At 37.9% G+C, this 13627-nt stretch overlaps 1 protein-coding gene across 1 annotated transcript in view; it reads right to left on the reverse strand.

The window, feature by feature from the left end:
* The window catches only part of DKK2 (dickkopf WNT signaling pathway inhibitor 2), a 162610-nt gene that overhangs the window by 10603 nt on the left and 138380 nt on the right, over nt 1-13627 (reverse strand). The gene's annotated exons all lie outside the window — the stretch shown is intronic.

Below are 13627 nucleotides of genomic sequence, written 5' to 3' on the forward strand. Positions count from 1 at the left end.
CTTCCCCACTGACAGCTAAAATCACAGCAAAAGAGTGCCAGCAATGAAAAATTCTGAAAAAACACACCAAATTAAAAAACAAAATGCGTGGGATCCCCCCCAAATTCTATACCAGACCCTTATCCGAGCATGCAGGCCAGCAAAGAGGTGGGACGAGCAAGTCCCTCCTGAACTATACCAGGCCACATGCCCTCAACATGTTGATGGGGACAAGGGCCTCTTCCCCACAACCCTGGCCAGTGTTCATGGGGGATTGCAGGCAGGGGGCTTATCAAAATCTTTAACCACTTCTGGACCGGAAGGATTTGCCCCTTAATGACCAGACCATTTTTTGCACTGCATTAATTTAGCGGAAAATTGCGCAGTCATTCAACACTGCACTAAAATATAAATTGATGTCCTTTTTTTTTCCATAAATAGAGCTTTCTTTTGGTGGTATTTAATCACCTGTGTGATTTTTATTTTTTGCGCTATAAACAAAAAAATAGCATTTCTGAAAAAAAAAAAAAAAAACAATATTTTTCACATTCTGCTATATAACAGTCCCCCCCCCCCCCAAAAAATTTTTTTTAAAAATCAAAAATTTTTATCCTTTTAGGCCAATTTGTATTCTGCTACATATTTTTGGTAAAATTTGCATTAAGCGCATTTTGATTGGTTTGCGCAACAAAAGTTATTGCGTCTACAAACTAGGGGAAAGATTTATGTAATTTTTATTATTATTTTTTTTACTAGTAATGGCGGCGATCTGCGATTTATAGCAGGACTGTGACATTGCGGTGGACAGATCGGACCCCTAACTGACATTTTTGACACTTTTGGGGGTACCAGTGACATTACTACAGAAATCAGTGCTAAAAATATGCACTGTTTCTGTAATAATGCTATTGGCAGGGAAGGGGTTAACCCAGGGCGATCAAAGGGTTAAATGTGTACCTAGGGGCATGTTTCTAACGGTAAGGGGGCGGAGCTTGTAAACGGATCACAGAGACCTATAAAACCTATATAGAAGAATCCTAGGAGCTCGGGGATCATTCCAGAGAGAAGAACGGTCAGCTGTGTTTACAATAGCTGACCGTCCTTCTCTTTCAGCAGGGAGCGAACGCTGGGAGCAAGCAGCAATCAGAGCCACCTGCCCCGTGCATTGGAGTCCCCGCTGCAGCTCGCCTCCTAGCTGCTGGCATCCGACCGACGTATACCTAATGGCAGTTTGGGCAGGAGGGCCAGCCTGCTGCAGTATTTCTGCGGCGGGCAGTCAGAAAGTGGTTAAACTAATTGGGTACTAAGCCTATTCAATTAGCTTGCTGATTATTTTTGCTCAATATTCTTACATTTTGTTTGAAAACTGTTTTGTAAACTGCACCTTAGGGCTTATATTGTAACAGGTGCAGAGATCCATGCACTGACAGAACTCAGCATATTTCTGTACGATTGTGGGAATCACAGGTGTTAGTGTACAGCTGAGGCCAACAGCCTTTACAAATCAATGACAGGCTTTCAGACAGGCTGTATGCACATCAGAACAGATTTATGTGTACAATGGAGGATGAGAGCAAACATCTGTGACTCAGGCACAGAAATTCTCTAAATTCTTTTGTTGTATGGCCCTCTGTGCTCATTTGAATGAGCCCCTACAAAACAAATTTGTTCAAACCATGTCCACAGAGCTGCGTCTTTCTATACACCACTGCATACATTTGGTGTACACACGGCACATGACAGTGGTGTGCAGAAAAACTTGGCTCAACAGACATGGTGTGAATAAAGACCTGGAAAACTATGCTTTCTCACCTGAGCTGCAAGCATTTGGCAAAATGTCTACTAAAACTCTTATTACACTAAGATATCTGCATTTATTATGCTCAACAGTGGTGGAATAGTTACCCTACTATAGATTACAGAGCAATACATGACTCTAGATGAAAATCAGACAGCATATCAGACACCTGAACAGTAGGGATGGGTGAACAGATCAGGCCAAGCATAGGTTTGATCCAAACATCGCCGTTTCAACCCAAATTGTCTGTGCATTTTGGCGGAATGTGCCCCTGCTGAGCGCACAGTCAATAGGTCGTTAAGGAGTGGGATCCAGAAGCCAGCCACCATGTGCTTGACAGTGGATAGGTCAACAGCTGTCAGCAGGCTTCTCAAATGACAGCTGAATGAAAAAATAAAAACATTCCCGAATTAGCCAATAGAAAATTAAAAGATAAAAAAAGTCGTTGTCCCCCCAATTCATACCAGGCCCTTTGCGTCTCGTATGGATTTTAAGGGGAACCCCAAGCCAAAATTTTAAAAAAGGCATTATGGGGCTCCCCCCCAATATCCATACCAGACCCTTAACCAAGCATGCAGCCGGGCAGGCCAGGAAAGGCCGTTCCCTCGTCCCCCTCCTGGGGGTGTGCCCCAAACAAGGGCCCTGGGTGGTGGTTGGGAGTGTTTGTGGGCTGGGGGATTATCAGAATCTGGAAGCCCCCTTTAACAAGGCAGTCTCTAGATCCTGGGCCCCCTATGTGAATGAGTATGGGGTACATTGTACCCCTACTCATTCACCAAAAAAAGTTTCAAAAATAAATAAGGACAGAAGACAGATTTTGATAAATCCTTTTTGAAAAAAATAAACAAACAATGTCCCCCAATGTAGATCTATCATCATTCACGATGCCCCCCCCCCCCCGTACCGCCAGACCTGAAAAAAGATCGTTCTGCCCATGGCGGAAGGGTAACTGCCGAATAACTGCTCCTCTGTCTGATGGTCCTTAATTAGGTAAGGGGTGGAACACCTGGTGGCACTGCCCCCTTGTGACATCACTGACCAGTGCATCTATCATGGATCCACATCGGGGGGCATTGTTTTTTTAGTTTTTAATAAAGGAATTGTCAAAAACTGCCTCCTGTCTTTATTTATTTTTAACACTTTTTTTGTTGAATGAGTAGGAGTACTCATGTACTTATTCATATGGGGGGCGGGATTTGGGAGACCCCTTGTTAAAGAGGCTTCTGGATTCTGATAAGCCTCCTGACTGCAGACCCCCAAAACCACCGCCCAGGGTTGTCGGGAAGAGGCAATTGTCCCCATCAGCACAGGGAAAAGGTGCTTTGGAAAGGGGGGGCAATGATTTCCCTGCCCCAAAGCACCCCCCATATTAAGTGTATGTGGCCTGGTATGTTGAGGAGGGGGTGGCTGCTTGCTTGCCCTCCTTTCCTGGCCTGTCAGGCTGCATGCTCGGATAAGGGTCTGGTATGGATTTTGCGGGGTACCCCATGTCATTTAAAAAAAAAAAACTGGTGTGCAGTTTTAGCAATTGTATTCTATTGCCAGCAATTTAAATGTCATTCTTTTTCTTTATATATGTCAGTTTTGCTGCTGCAGTAGCATTCCTTTAAAAAAATAAAATATTTAAAAAACAAAACTTTTTTGTATTATTAGTATCAATGCAAAAAATGTTTTAAGAAAATATTGTTTTTAAAGGAGCAGTGATTTTAGTAATGCTTAAAGTGAAACAATAAAAATGAAAATTCCTTCAAAAATAGTGCTGGGGGGGGGTCCCCTTAGTCTGCCTATACAGTAAAGTGGCGCATTTTTACAATGTATAGAAACTGCTGCAGCAAAACTGACATTTGTAAAAAAGCGAGTACTCCCCCTCCTGAACCATACCAGGCCACATGCACTCAACATGGGGGGTGCTTTGGGGCAGGGGGCTTATCGGAATCTGGAAGCCTCCTAAACAATTGGGCCTCCAGATCCCACCCCCCCCCCATGTAAATGAGTATGGGGTACCCCTTCACCAAAAAAAGTGTTAAAAATAAATAAGGACAGGAGGCGGTTTTTGACAATTCCTTTATTAAAAAAAAAAAAAGCAATGTTCCCTAATGTAGATCCATCGTCAATCACCATGCCCGCCAGCACCACCAGACCCGAAAAAAGAAAAAAAAAAGCTCCGCCCGCAACGAAGGCTAACCGTGGAAGGCCTGCTCTGCCTTTTGACAGTTAAATAGATAAGGGGCAGGTCCACCTGGCGACATCACCTGGTGGCACTGCCCCAAGTGATGTCACCGACCCTGCCGACATCATTTGGTGACATCACACAGGGGCAGTGAAACCATGTGATGTTGCCAGGTGGCTAAATCCCTTACCTAGTTAAGAACTGTCAGATGGTGGAGCAGGCACACAGCGATTGAGGGACATTGTTTTTTTAATTTTTAATAAAGAAATTAAAAACTGTGTGTTTTTTTCTTTTTTTGATACTTTTTTGGTGAATGGGTTGGGGTACAATGTACCCCATACTCATTCACATGGGGGCAAAATCTGGGGCCCCCTTGACCCCCACAACCACAGCCCAGGGTTGTTGGGAAGAGGCCCCTGTCCCCACCCCCATGTTGAGGGCATGTGGCCTGGTATGGTTCAGAAGGGGGGGTCACTCGCTCATGCCCCCCCCCTCTCCTTACCTGCTGGGCTGCATTTTGGGATTGGGGGGCCCTTTTTTTAAAATTTTTGTATTGCTGGCAATGGTATTGTATTGCTGGCAAATTCAATGTCATTTTTGTTTTCTATAAATATCAGTTTTGCTGCAGCATGTTCTATACACAGTATAGATGCACCACTTTAGAGGCAGATTAAGGGGACCCCTGGACACTATATTTAAAGGAATTTTTAATTTTTATTGTTGCACTTTCATCATCATTAAAATCACTGCTCATGTAAAAACTATCTTTTTAAAAAAAAAAAATGTTTTCATTGATACATGTCTCCCAAGTCAGTACCCGGGCCCCCATACCCTTTTTATGGCCAATAACTTGCATATAAGCCTTCAAAATGGGGGCTTTTTGATTTTTCAAGTTCTGGTCCCATAGACTTTAATAGAGTTTGCGGCTTGGGTCTGAACTATTTACAGTTTGGGAGTTCTGGTGGTAACCGAACCAGGGGGTGCTCTGCCCAACTCTACTGAAGAGTACCCAGGTTAGCCACTTTGTTCTTTATGCATATTAGAAGCATATACTGTATGCATAGAATTTATATTTGTGTCTAGTACAAAAAGACCCAAAACAGTAAGCTCATTAAGTACATACTAGTCTGTGACAGCCTGCCTACATGGACTTGTCTCTTGAGGAAGTGAAAAGCTGCAAGAGTATTTATTAGGTATAATTCAGTCACTCATCAGCTGTTGCCAACCAAGATGCAGATCAAGGTCTTCTTAAATCCACTAACTACAGGACATTGGTTCAAACAATAAAGCATACCCATAATAAAAACTAGTAAATGGTGGCCTAATTGCTCAATAAATATAATAAACAAAGGGGGCATTAGAGAAGCAACACTTATAACATGTTCTGTCACAGCTCTTTTGATCCCTGATGTATAATCTGGTTGTCATAAAAATAAACATGCACAAGGAGATTGGGCATAGAAAGAGAACTGTATGATTGTTTTTTCCAGCCACAGTTCTGCTCTCCCCAGTTTCTGCCTGGAGCCAAAAAAGTATAGTCTTTAAGGTTGAAAGAGACAGAGACAGAGAAAGTAAGAGAGAAAGAGAGAAAGTTAGAGAGAAAGCAAGAGAGAGAAAGAGAGAAAGAGGGAGAGAGAGAAAGAGGGAGAGAGAGAAAGAGAAAGAGAGAGAGAGAAAGAAAGAGAAAGAAAGAGAAAGAGCAAGAGAGGAAGAGAAAAAGAGATAGAGAGAAATAGAGGAAGAGAGAGAGCAAAAGTGAAAGAGAGAAAAAAAGAGAGAGTGAACGAGAGAGAAAATTAGAGAGAAAATGAGAAAGAGAGAAATAAAAAGCGAGAATGAAAGAGGGCGAAAGTGAGCAACAGAGAGAGAGAGAGAAAGTGAGAGAAAGAGGGAGAGAAAGGGAGAAAGTGGGAATTAAATAGAGAAAGAAAAAGGGAGGGAGGAATAAGAAAGAAATAGAAAGTGTGAGAGAGAAATTGAGACGAAAGAAAGAAAGAAAGAAAGAAAGAAAGAAAGAAAGAAAGAAAGAAAGAAAGAAAGAAAGAAAGAAAGAAAGAAAGAAAGAAAGAAAGAAAGAAAAAAAGAAAGAAAGAGGAAACGAGAGAGTAAAAACGAGAGTTAAAATAAGAGGGGTAATATACAACAGCATCGCCCCAAGCAAAGCAGATTTTAGGCTATAATTCTATGACATACCCTGTAGGTCATTTATGCAATGAGGGAAGCCTATGAGGAAAACTGGAATTGTTATGCTGTTCACAGCTCAGGCCTGTCTTTTTACTCGGACAGAGCACTGATTAGTGCCCCCTAGTGCTACAGGAGGAAGCCCTATCCTTTTCCTGAGGACCATGTATGTGCAATTTGTTCTCTTTCTCTCATCTGAGCCCACAGGCAACAGAGCACACTGCACATATGCGGCTTTCTGGAAAAGCACTATGCTTTTTCTTGTAGTGCTAAGGGTCGTTCATCCTAACTGCTGCTCTGTCCTAATAAGAAGACAGGACAGAACCATAAAAAGCCTTTGCAGTTGTTCTGGTAGGCTTCAGGTATGTTAGCAAAAGAGAGGTGTAGTTTTAAATTTGATTAGCTTGGGATGCTGTTATTGTGTATAGTTTTTATAGTTGTTTTTTTTTTTTTTATGTGAACTAACCCTTTAATGGCCCACAACTGTGCAAAAACATGGCATGAGTCACTTTATGCTATTGTGCATTGTATAACTCCCCCTATCTTTAAAAAGTGGAAATAAGAGGACAGACCTGATTGTTGCTGATGCAGGCCAAGTAAGCCTACAATACCTTTACATTCATAAAGGAATTACTGCATTTAAAAAGCTGTGAAAACACTTCATCATCTAAATTGGATTTGACGTTGCCAGAACACTTATAACAAAGTCCAGTGCAATTTCCACTGAAACTGATACGGTTGTGTCTGCTTTCATTGTAGTATTCAGCAGCAATAATCTGTTGGCATGGTTTCTTGAGTGGAAACACTAGCATGTACCACCAAATGGGATATCCTTTGGAAATGATTTTTTATTATACTGCCAAACTATTTGTAGATTTTATGGAAGTGTATAATAAGAAATAAAATATGGCACAAAGCAGTCAAGTTTCGCTGTTTTTTCATGGGGTTTTGGCTTCTTGGACCACTTGAAAAATTAATTACTTGAAATCTTAGCGCATAGATGGAGGGTTCTAATATGGAGTCATATTGTGAGCCTCGTGCTGTTTAAGTACTAATAAACATTTTGTGCTACTATTATATTAACCTTGCTGTGCATATGCGAATTTTGGAATTTTATCTTAATTTCAATTAAGTATTCTTTATAAGGTATCACACTACAAACAGTCAATCATTGACACCCTGCATAATTAATTTCTAGAAAAGAGGTCAGCAGTTATCATTAGGCATAATTAATAACTTTTCAAAAATATTTCTCTAATTGACCACATTTTTCTCACACTAGAGTAATTAGTTCAGGCGTGAGCCTAACTATACCCATTTATTTTTTTTAAACCTGCACTTAAAGGACTGTTTGGGTTTGTATGGTCAACACTTGCTTGTAATACCCTGGTATTTTGCAAACTTCTTATGAAAATGTTTTGAAACTGAAGATAAAGGTTTTATGGTAAGAACAAAAAGGGGATCCTCTTGAGGAAGTTAATGTGATGAAAGGCATCGTGTAAGTGACGTCAGATGCTGGGCTGGAACAGGACGTCAGACATCTGCCATCTTTGCACGTATTCATTTCATGTTTTACACCGTTGACTCTTGTAAGCAGAATTTTTCTTAGGATAAAAGTGGTTTTAAGATTTTACTACACTTCAAGGTTTGCCTTCTCTATATTGCCTTTCTGAGGAATTTAGGTGCCTATGGAGGTTTAAACAGTGTATCTGGAAGACAGACCCTGGGGGCTATGGTATATTATATCATGCCTTTAATGGCCCTATGAGATTCCAGGGTTCTATTTTCTGGTGAGAGTCAATTTGCATGTGATTCCTGCACGATGGTGTATTTGATGGATAGAGAGATTTGGTTGCACACACCTCTATCTCACTGGTATTTGGGGCATTGCACTTAATGATTAATGAAAGCATATTTTTATATATAAAATGTGGTTGCCAATAAGTACTACAATATGAATGGGATTTTTCTGTGTGTTTTTTATTTTTTATTTTGATGAAACCTCCGTAGGAATTTAGGGACAGAGGAATATCTGGTTATTGGAGATGGAAGAAGGTAAGAGGACACCCGGAGGTCATAACTGTAATGACATTAGGCTTGATATGATTGATTAACATAGATCTGATCATTTGGTGGGAGTCTATTTCTTATTGGGTTTATAGCATGGAGTTGTAATCGAGTGATTGCAAGAAGTATTCACATTGAACTAGAAACATTGATAATTTTAAAGTGCACTGATACATGGACATAAAAATGAAATAGTAACTTCATAGGAGATATATAATTTGAGGACTTATAGTGCTGGTACTTTTTAATGATTTACTATATCCATCCAGGGGGAAAAGTTGGTTCCAGTTGCTAGGAGTATTTTTTTAAGGAATTTTTCCTGAGTGCCGGATAATATAAAATCATAGAAGATCAGTATCAACCATGTAGGTCAAAAAATAGATCTCTGAGAGAGCCAGATCTTATGGGATGGTAGAGCCACTAGAGTACAGTGATACAGAGACCAATTATTCTGTAGGAAAAAAGTAAAAAAAAAAATAAAAACAGCCCAACTGCAAAAAGCATTCCATGAGTGTATGATCCACAAATATAAATTTTTTATAATAATACAGGCAAATTAAACACATAAATAAATACATTTCCTTCAAAAATACTTTCTTCTTTCTCTGTATCAATATAAACTCCAATTTTAGCTTACATGCTTTCAGGTAATCTAAACTTCATATGAGCACTATCACTAGTAATATGCAAAATTTCAATGCAAATATTTGAAAAGAAAAATTAAAAAAACAAAAAACAAAAACAGCCCAGCTGCAAAAAGCATTCAATGAGTGTATACTCCACAAATATAAAAAATGCTATTTTTTCCTCTCTTTTTTTCTCTCTCCTCTCCTCTATTTGCCTTTCCTTTTTTTTATACTAATACAGGCAGAATAAACAAATGAATAAAAAAATAAATACATTTCCTTCAAAAATACTTTCTTATTTCTCCATATCAACATAAACTCCAATTTTAATTTACATGCTTTCATTAGGTAATCTAAACTTCATGTGGGCACTATCAATAATAATATGCAAAAGTCCAATGCCAATATTTAAAAAGATATAAAGCAAATGGAACACTAAAACAATATTTAAGCAAAAATACTTAGCATCTTAGACCAATCAGCAGACCTAGCTGAATCCATAAATAGTACAAATACAGAATACAAGAAATACAAATAACTAATGAAATAAACAAAACCAACTTTCACAACTCATTCCAAGTAGGAAGAACAGTGCTAACTTTTCTTTAAATTATTTCTCATAAGGGTTTAGAGGCCTTAAAGATTATGTTTAAGTGTTGGAACATTCTGCTACGCATTTGGAGTATTTTACATCCAACAAATCAGTGTGAAATGACTAGAACTGGTTGTTTATTTTTATCTACTAAATTTGGAATCCATCTAGTTTCTAATTTGTCACCTTATTTTTTGAGGTAACAAACAAAAATAACAAACCATTATACCATAAAACCTTTTTTTCAGCTAAAAAAAAGCTGAAAAAAAATGCTGGATAAAAATTCTGGTAACAGATTATTTGTAGTAGCATTTTAGGAGTGTTTAAGAGCATTTAGGAGCATTAGCGTTTAATTAGGATTTTTGCAGTTCCTTTTTAAAAAAGATAAAAAAGCAAAAAAAAATGCTCTTAGCAGCATTTAGGAGCGTTTAAAATGTTCCAACAAACTCTACAAAACAATTTTTTTTTTCTGCTCCTTGACGCTGAAGCTCAAAAATGCAAATAGCCTAAAGTAGTGAGCATTGAAACATAAGATAACACTATTAATCTTCGAGGAGTAGAAAAAATGCAAATTACAGCTTCTAGGAGTTTAAAAAAGCGCTAATGTGCATGGAGCCTTATAGGTAAATGATCATTCACATGGCATTTCTCCTTGGGGCTTAATATGTAATGTATTATTTTTAATGAAAGCTGCTGTAAATACACTCGCACTAATAACCAGAGATGTATAGTAACTAAGTAGAACTACTTCACTACTGTACTTAAGTACCGAAAGGCGGTATCTGTACTTTCCTAGAGTAGAATTTTTTTCTCCTACTTCCACTTTTACTTCACTACATTTTTTCGATGATTTCAATACTTCTACTCCAATATTTTTCTTTTGTGCTGCATAGTTACTCATTACAATTATAAAAATTACCACTGCCAGAACAGTAGATGGCAGGTTTCATGAAGCTCAAAACATGTGTATTATCAGCACATACGAAAATAAAAGCTACTGTATGTATAAATAAAAGCTGCATTTGAAATAATAAAAAACAATATGATGTTCAAACTTTTGACTTCTTTCTTTAATAACTACATAACACAGTACTTGTACTTTTACTTTCAGTACTTGAGTAGCAATTTTTTTTTCAAAACTACTGGTACTTTTACTTTCAGTACTTGAGTAGTAAAATTTTTAAAAAAACTACTTGCAATACTTAAGTACAAAAAATGTTGAATACTTTAGTATTTCTTCTCAAGTCACTTTTTGATCGAGCACTTCCACTTCTACTCAAGTCACTTTTTGATTGAGCACTGGTACTTTTACTCAAGTATGGGTTTCGAGTACTTTATACAACTCTGCTAATAACATTAGAATAGGGAGAAACAACACATCTTTTTAGGGCTGAGTATACCCCAACGGGATAAATAGAGATCAATGGCGCTAATAGTAGTTGTGACTGACTGGTCTACTAATGAAACACCAGAAAAAAACTAACACTATATACACTGCACTGTATCATGATAATATTTAGAGGACATAGAGCACACTAACACAGATGTACTAGAAGTAAGAGGATTGAATTCAGAATTTACATTGCCTCATATTATTATTTGAATGAAAACAAATTTATGCAGCGCTAGCGACAAATTATTGACAAAAATTATTTAAAATGAAACCAATCTATATCATGTAAATTCAATATGTAATGATAAAATATATCAATCACATTAAAGTGCATAAATTCCTATACTAATAAATTAAAGTGCATAATTAAACTAAAGAATTAATAAATATATATTCAAAGTGTAAGATTTAAAGTGCATAAATAGTGGAATAAAGTCCTTATTGATGATCCAAAAAGGTGCCAAAGTGCCAAGTAAATAAAGGTGCTTGTGAGGTGAAGGTGCCCTCTTGGTTCCCCACTCACCGGAATTAGATTGTATAAAAGCCCTTGATTTTATTGCACATTTGCCCAGGATCAGATGTGGGATTCCTCCGATGTGTCCTCCGTGTTGAAATCGTTCCCGATAACACCATTAAAAGAAGAGAGGGCCATACATCGTGAAGTACGTAAGGTATAATTTTATTCCCCAAAAAGTGATTGAATACTTACAAAATCAAAAAGTTAAAATGGCATATAGCAAACAAAGCAAGTGGCGCCGCTCTTGGCGTGCGTTCCACATACAGGAAGTTCCTGACCGGAAATTACGTTACGTCCGCAACCGGAAGTGCGTCAACGCGTTTCGCCGTCACACACAGCGTCTTCAAAGGTCCTTTGAAGAGCGGCGCCACTTGCTTTGTTTGCTATATGCCATTTTAACTTTTTGATTTTGTAAGTATTCAATCGCTTTTTGGGGAATAAAATTATACCTTACGTACTTCACGATGTATGGCCCTCTCTTCTTTTAATGGTGTTATCGGGAACGATTTCAACACGGAGGACACATCGGAGGAATCCCACATCTGATCCTGGGCAAATGTGCAATAAAATCAAGGGCTTTTATACAATCTAATTCCGGTGAGTGGGGAACCAAGAGGGCACCTTCACCTCACAAGCACCTTTATTTACTTGGCACTTTGGCACCTTTTTGGATCATCAATAAGGACTTTATTCCACTATTTATGCACTTTAAATCTTACACTTTGAATATATATTTATTAATTCTTTCGTTTAATTATGCACTTTAATTTATTATTATAGGAATTTATGCACTTTAATGTGATTGATATATTTTATCATTACATATTGAATTTACATGATATAGATTGGTTTCATTTTAAATAATTTTTGTCACTAATTTGTCGCTAGCGCTGCATAAATTTATTTTCATTCATTTATTCTAAGAATTTCTTAGTGTTTGCAGCAGCTGCACACTCTCACAGTTTTTTTCACTGAATAATTTATCACTATTGTGCAGCGCGGGTTTAAATTTGTTTTTTCATATTATTATTTGCCACCTGTTGTGCTTTCATTGCTACATCTTTGTTTGACTGCATTGCAATATAAAAATGTTTAAATCTGTATATGCATATATTTGAATTGGTATACTAATTTTTCTATGTTATTACACAGACATTTCATGTACCACTAGCTCCAGAGGAAGCTTATATTATAAGCGAAACATGTAGGGCAACCTGGATACACTCAACGTCTGTTTATCAACATTGTATAGGCGTGGTTCAGCACTCCCTCCTGCAACCATCTTTTGAGCCTATCAAACATGTGATGTATTTTACCGCTATTGCTTTTCAACATTTACATGCATTATATTATGTGTGACTATGTATGCACATGTATTTGAGGCCGTGTGCCTTGTTTTTTAAAGATTGTATTTTTGTATTTTTTTCCCTGGTTTTCTGTCATAATTTTATATTATTCTTCAATAAAATATATAATTTTAACTACTAGTGCCAATAAAGTCCAACATTTCTTTCCTTTCTAAACTCCTAATTCCTTGGGATGTGGCACTTATATACTCCTTGCGCCTAGGCATCCTGTAGCCTGGCAGCGCAATACATAACTCACTGAAATCCATAGTCACATGGGCACAGATAAGAAAAACAAGGAATTGAACAACTTAGAAGGGAACTGAAACTGCAGCATGCTCAGTAGATGTGGCAATGACTGGTTTATACAATCTCAGGCTGCAGCAGGGCCACAGACAAGGAGGGAGGAGCAGTGAAGAGCAGGATCAACCAGGATTTTTGCAAAATACAGAAGACAAATCCCATAGTGACTACGAACAGCATGTAATACAGCATGTACTGATCATTTTTAATGATGTGGGTTTTAATGACACTTTAAAGCATTATGTTAGTGCATTTTCAAAAGTTTATGCTTTTTTTATGACAGATGGGAGTCCCTTATGCATGTGTAGAGAGTTACACCATCCCAGCCCAGCCAATCAAGACATGCAAAGACTCCAAGCTTAAGAGAGGACAGGGAGAAGATAGAAAATCCAGCAACAGAGTGACCTACTGGATCACAAACATTGTAAGGGGATGTTTTACCATGTACAACATATGTAAAAATTGTGAACATATTTGCATTTTATGGTAAAAACTCCTGGGGTCCACACATTTTTTATGTGGTTTAGTTACATCTGACACTCCAGCTAGAATCAACTCCGCTACCATCATTCACTACTGCAATGACTTTTTTAATCTATTTTCCGTATCTAACTCCTCATCTTCGATGGCATTAGAGTAAAATACATAAAATAGA

This window comes from Pelophylax lessonae (assembly GCF_965119305.1).
Source record: "Pelophylax lessonae genome assembly, chromosome: 1".
NCBI classification, from domain to species: domain Eukaryota; kingdom Metazoa; phylum Chordata; class Amphibia; order Anura; family Ranidae; genus Pelophylax; species Pelophylax lessonae.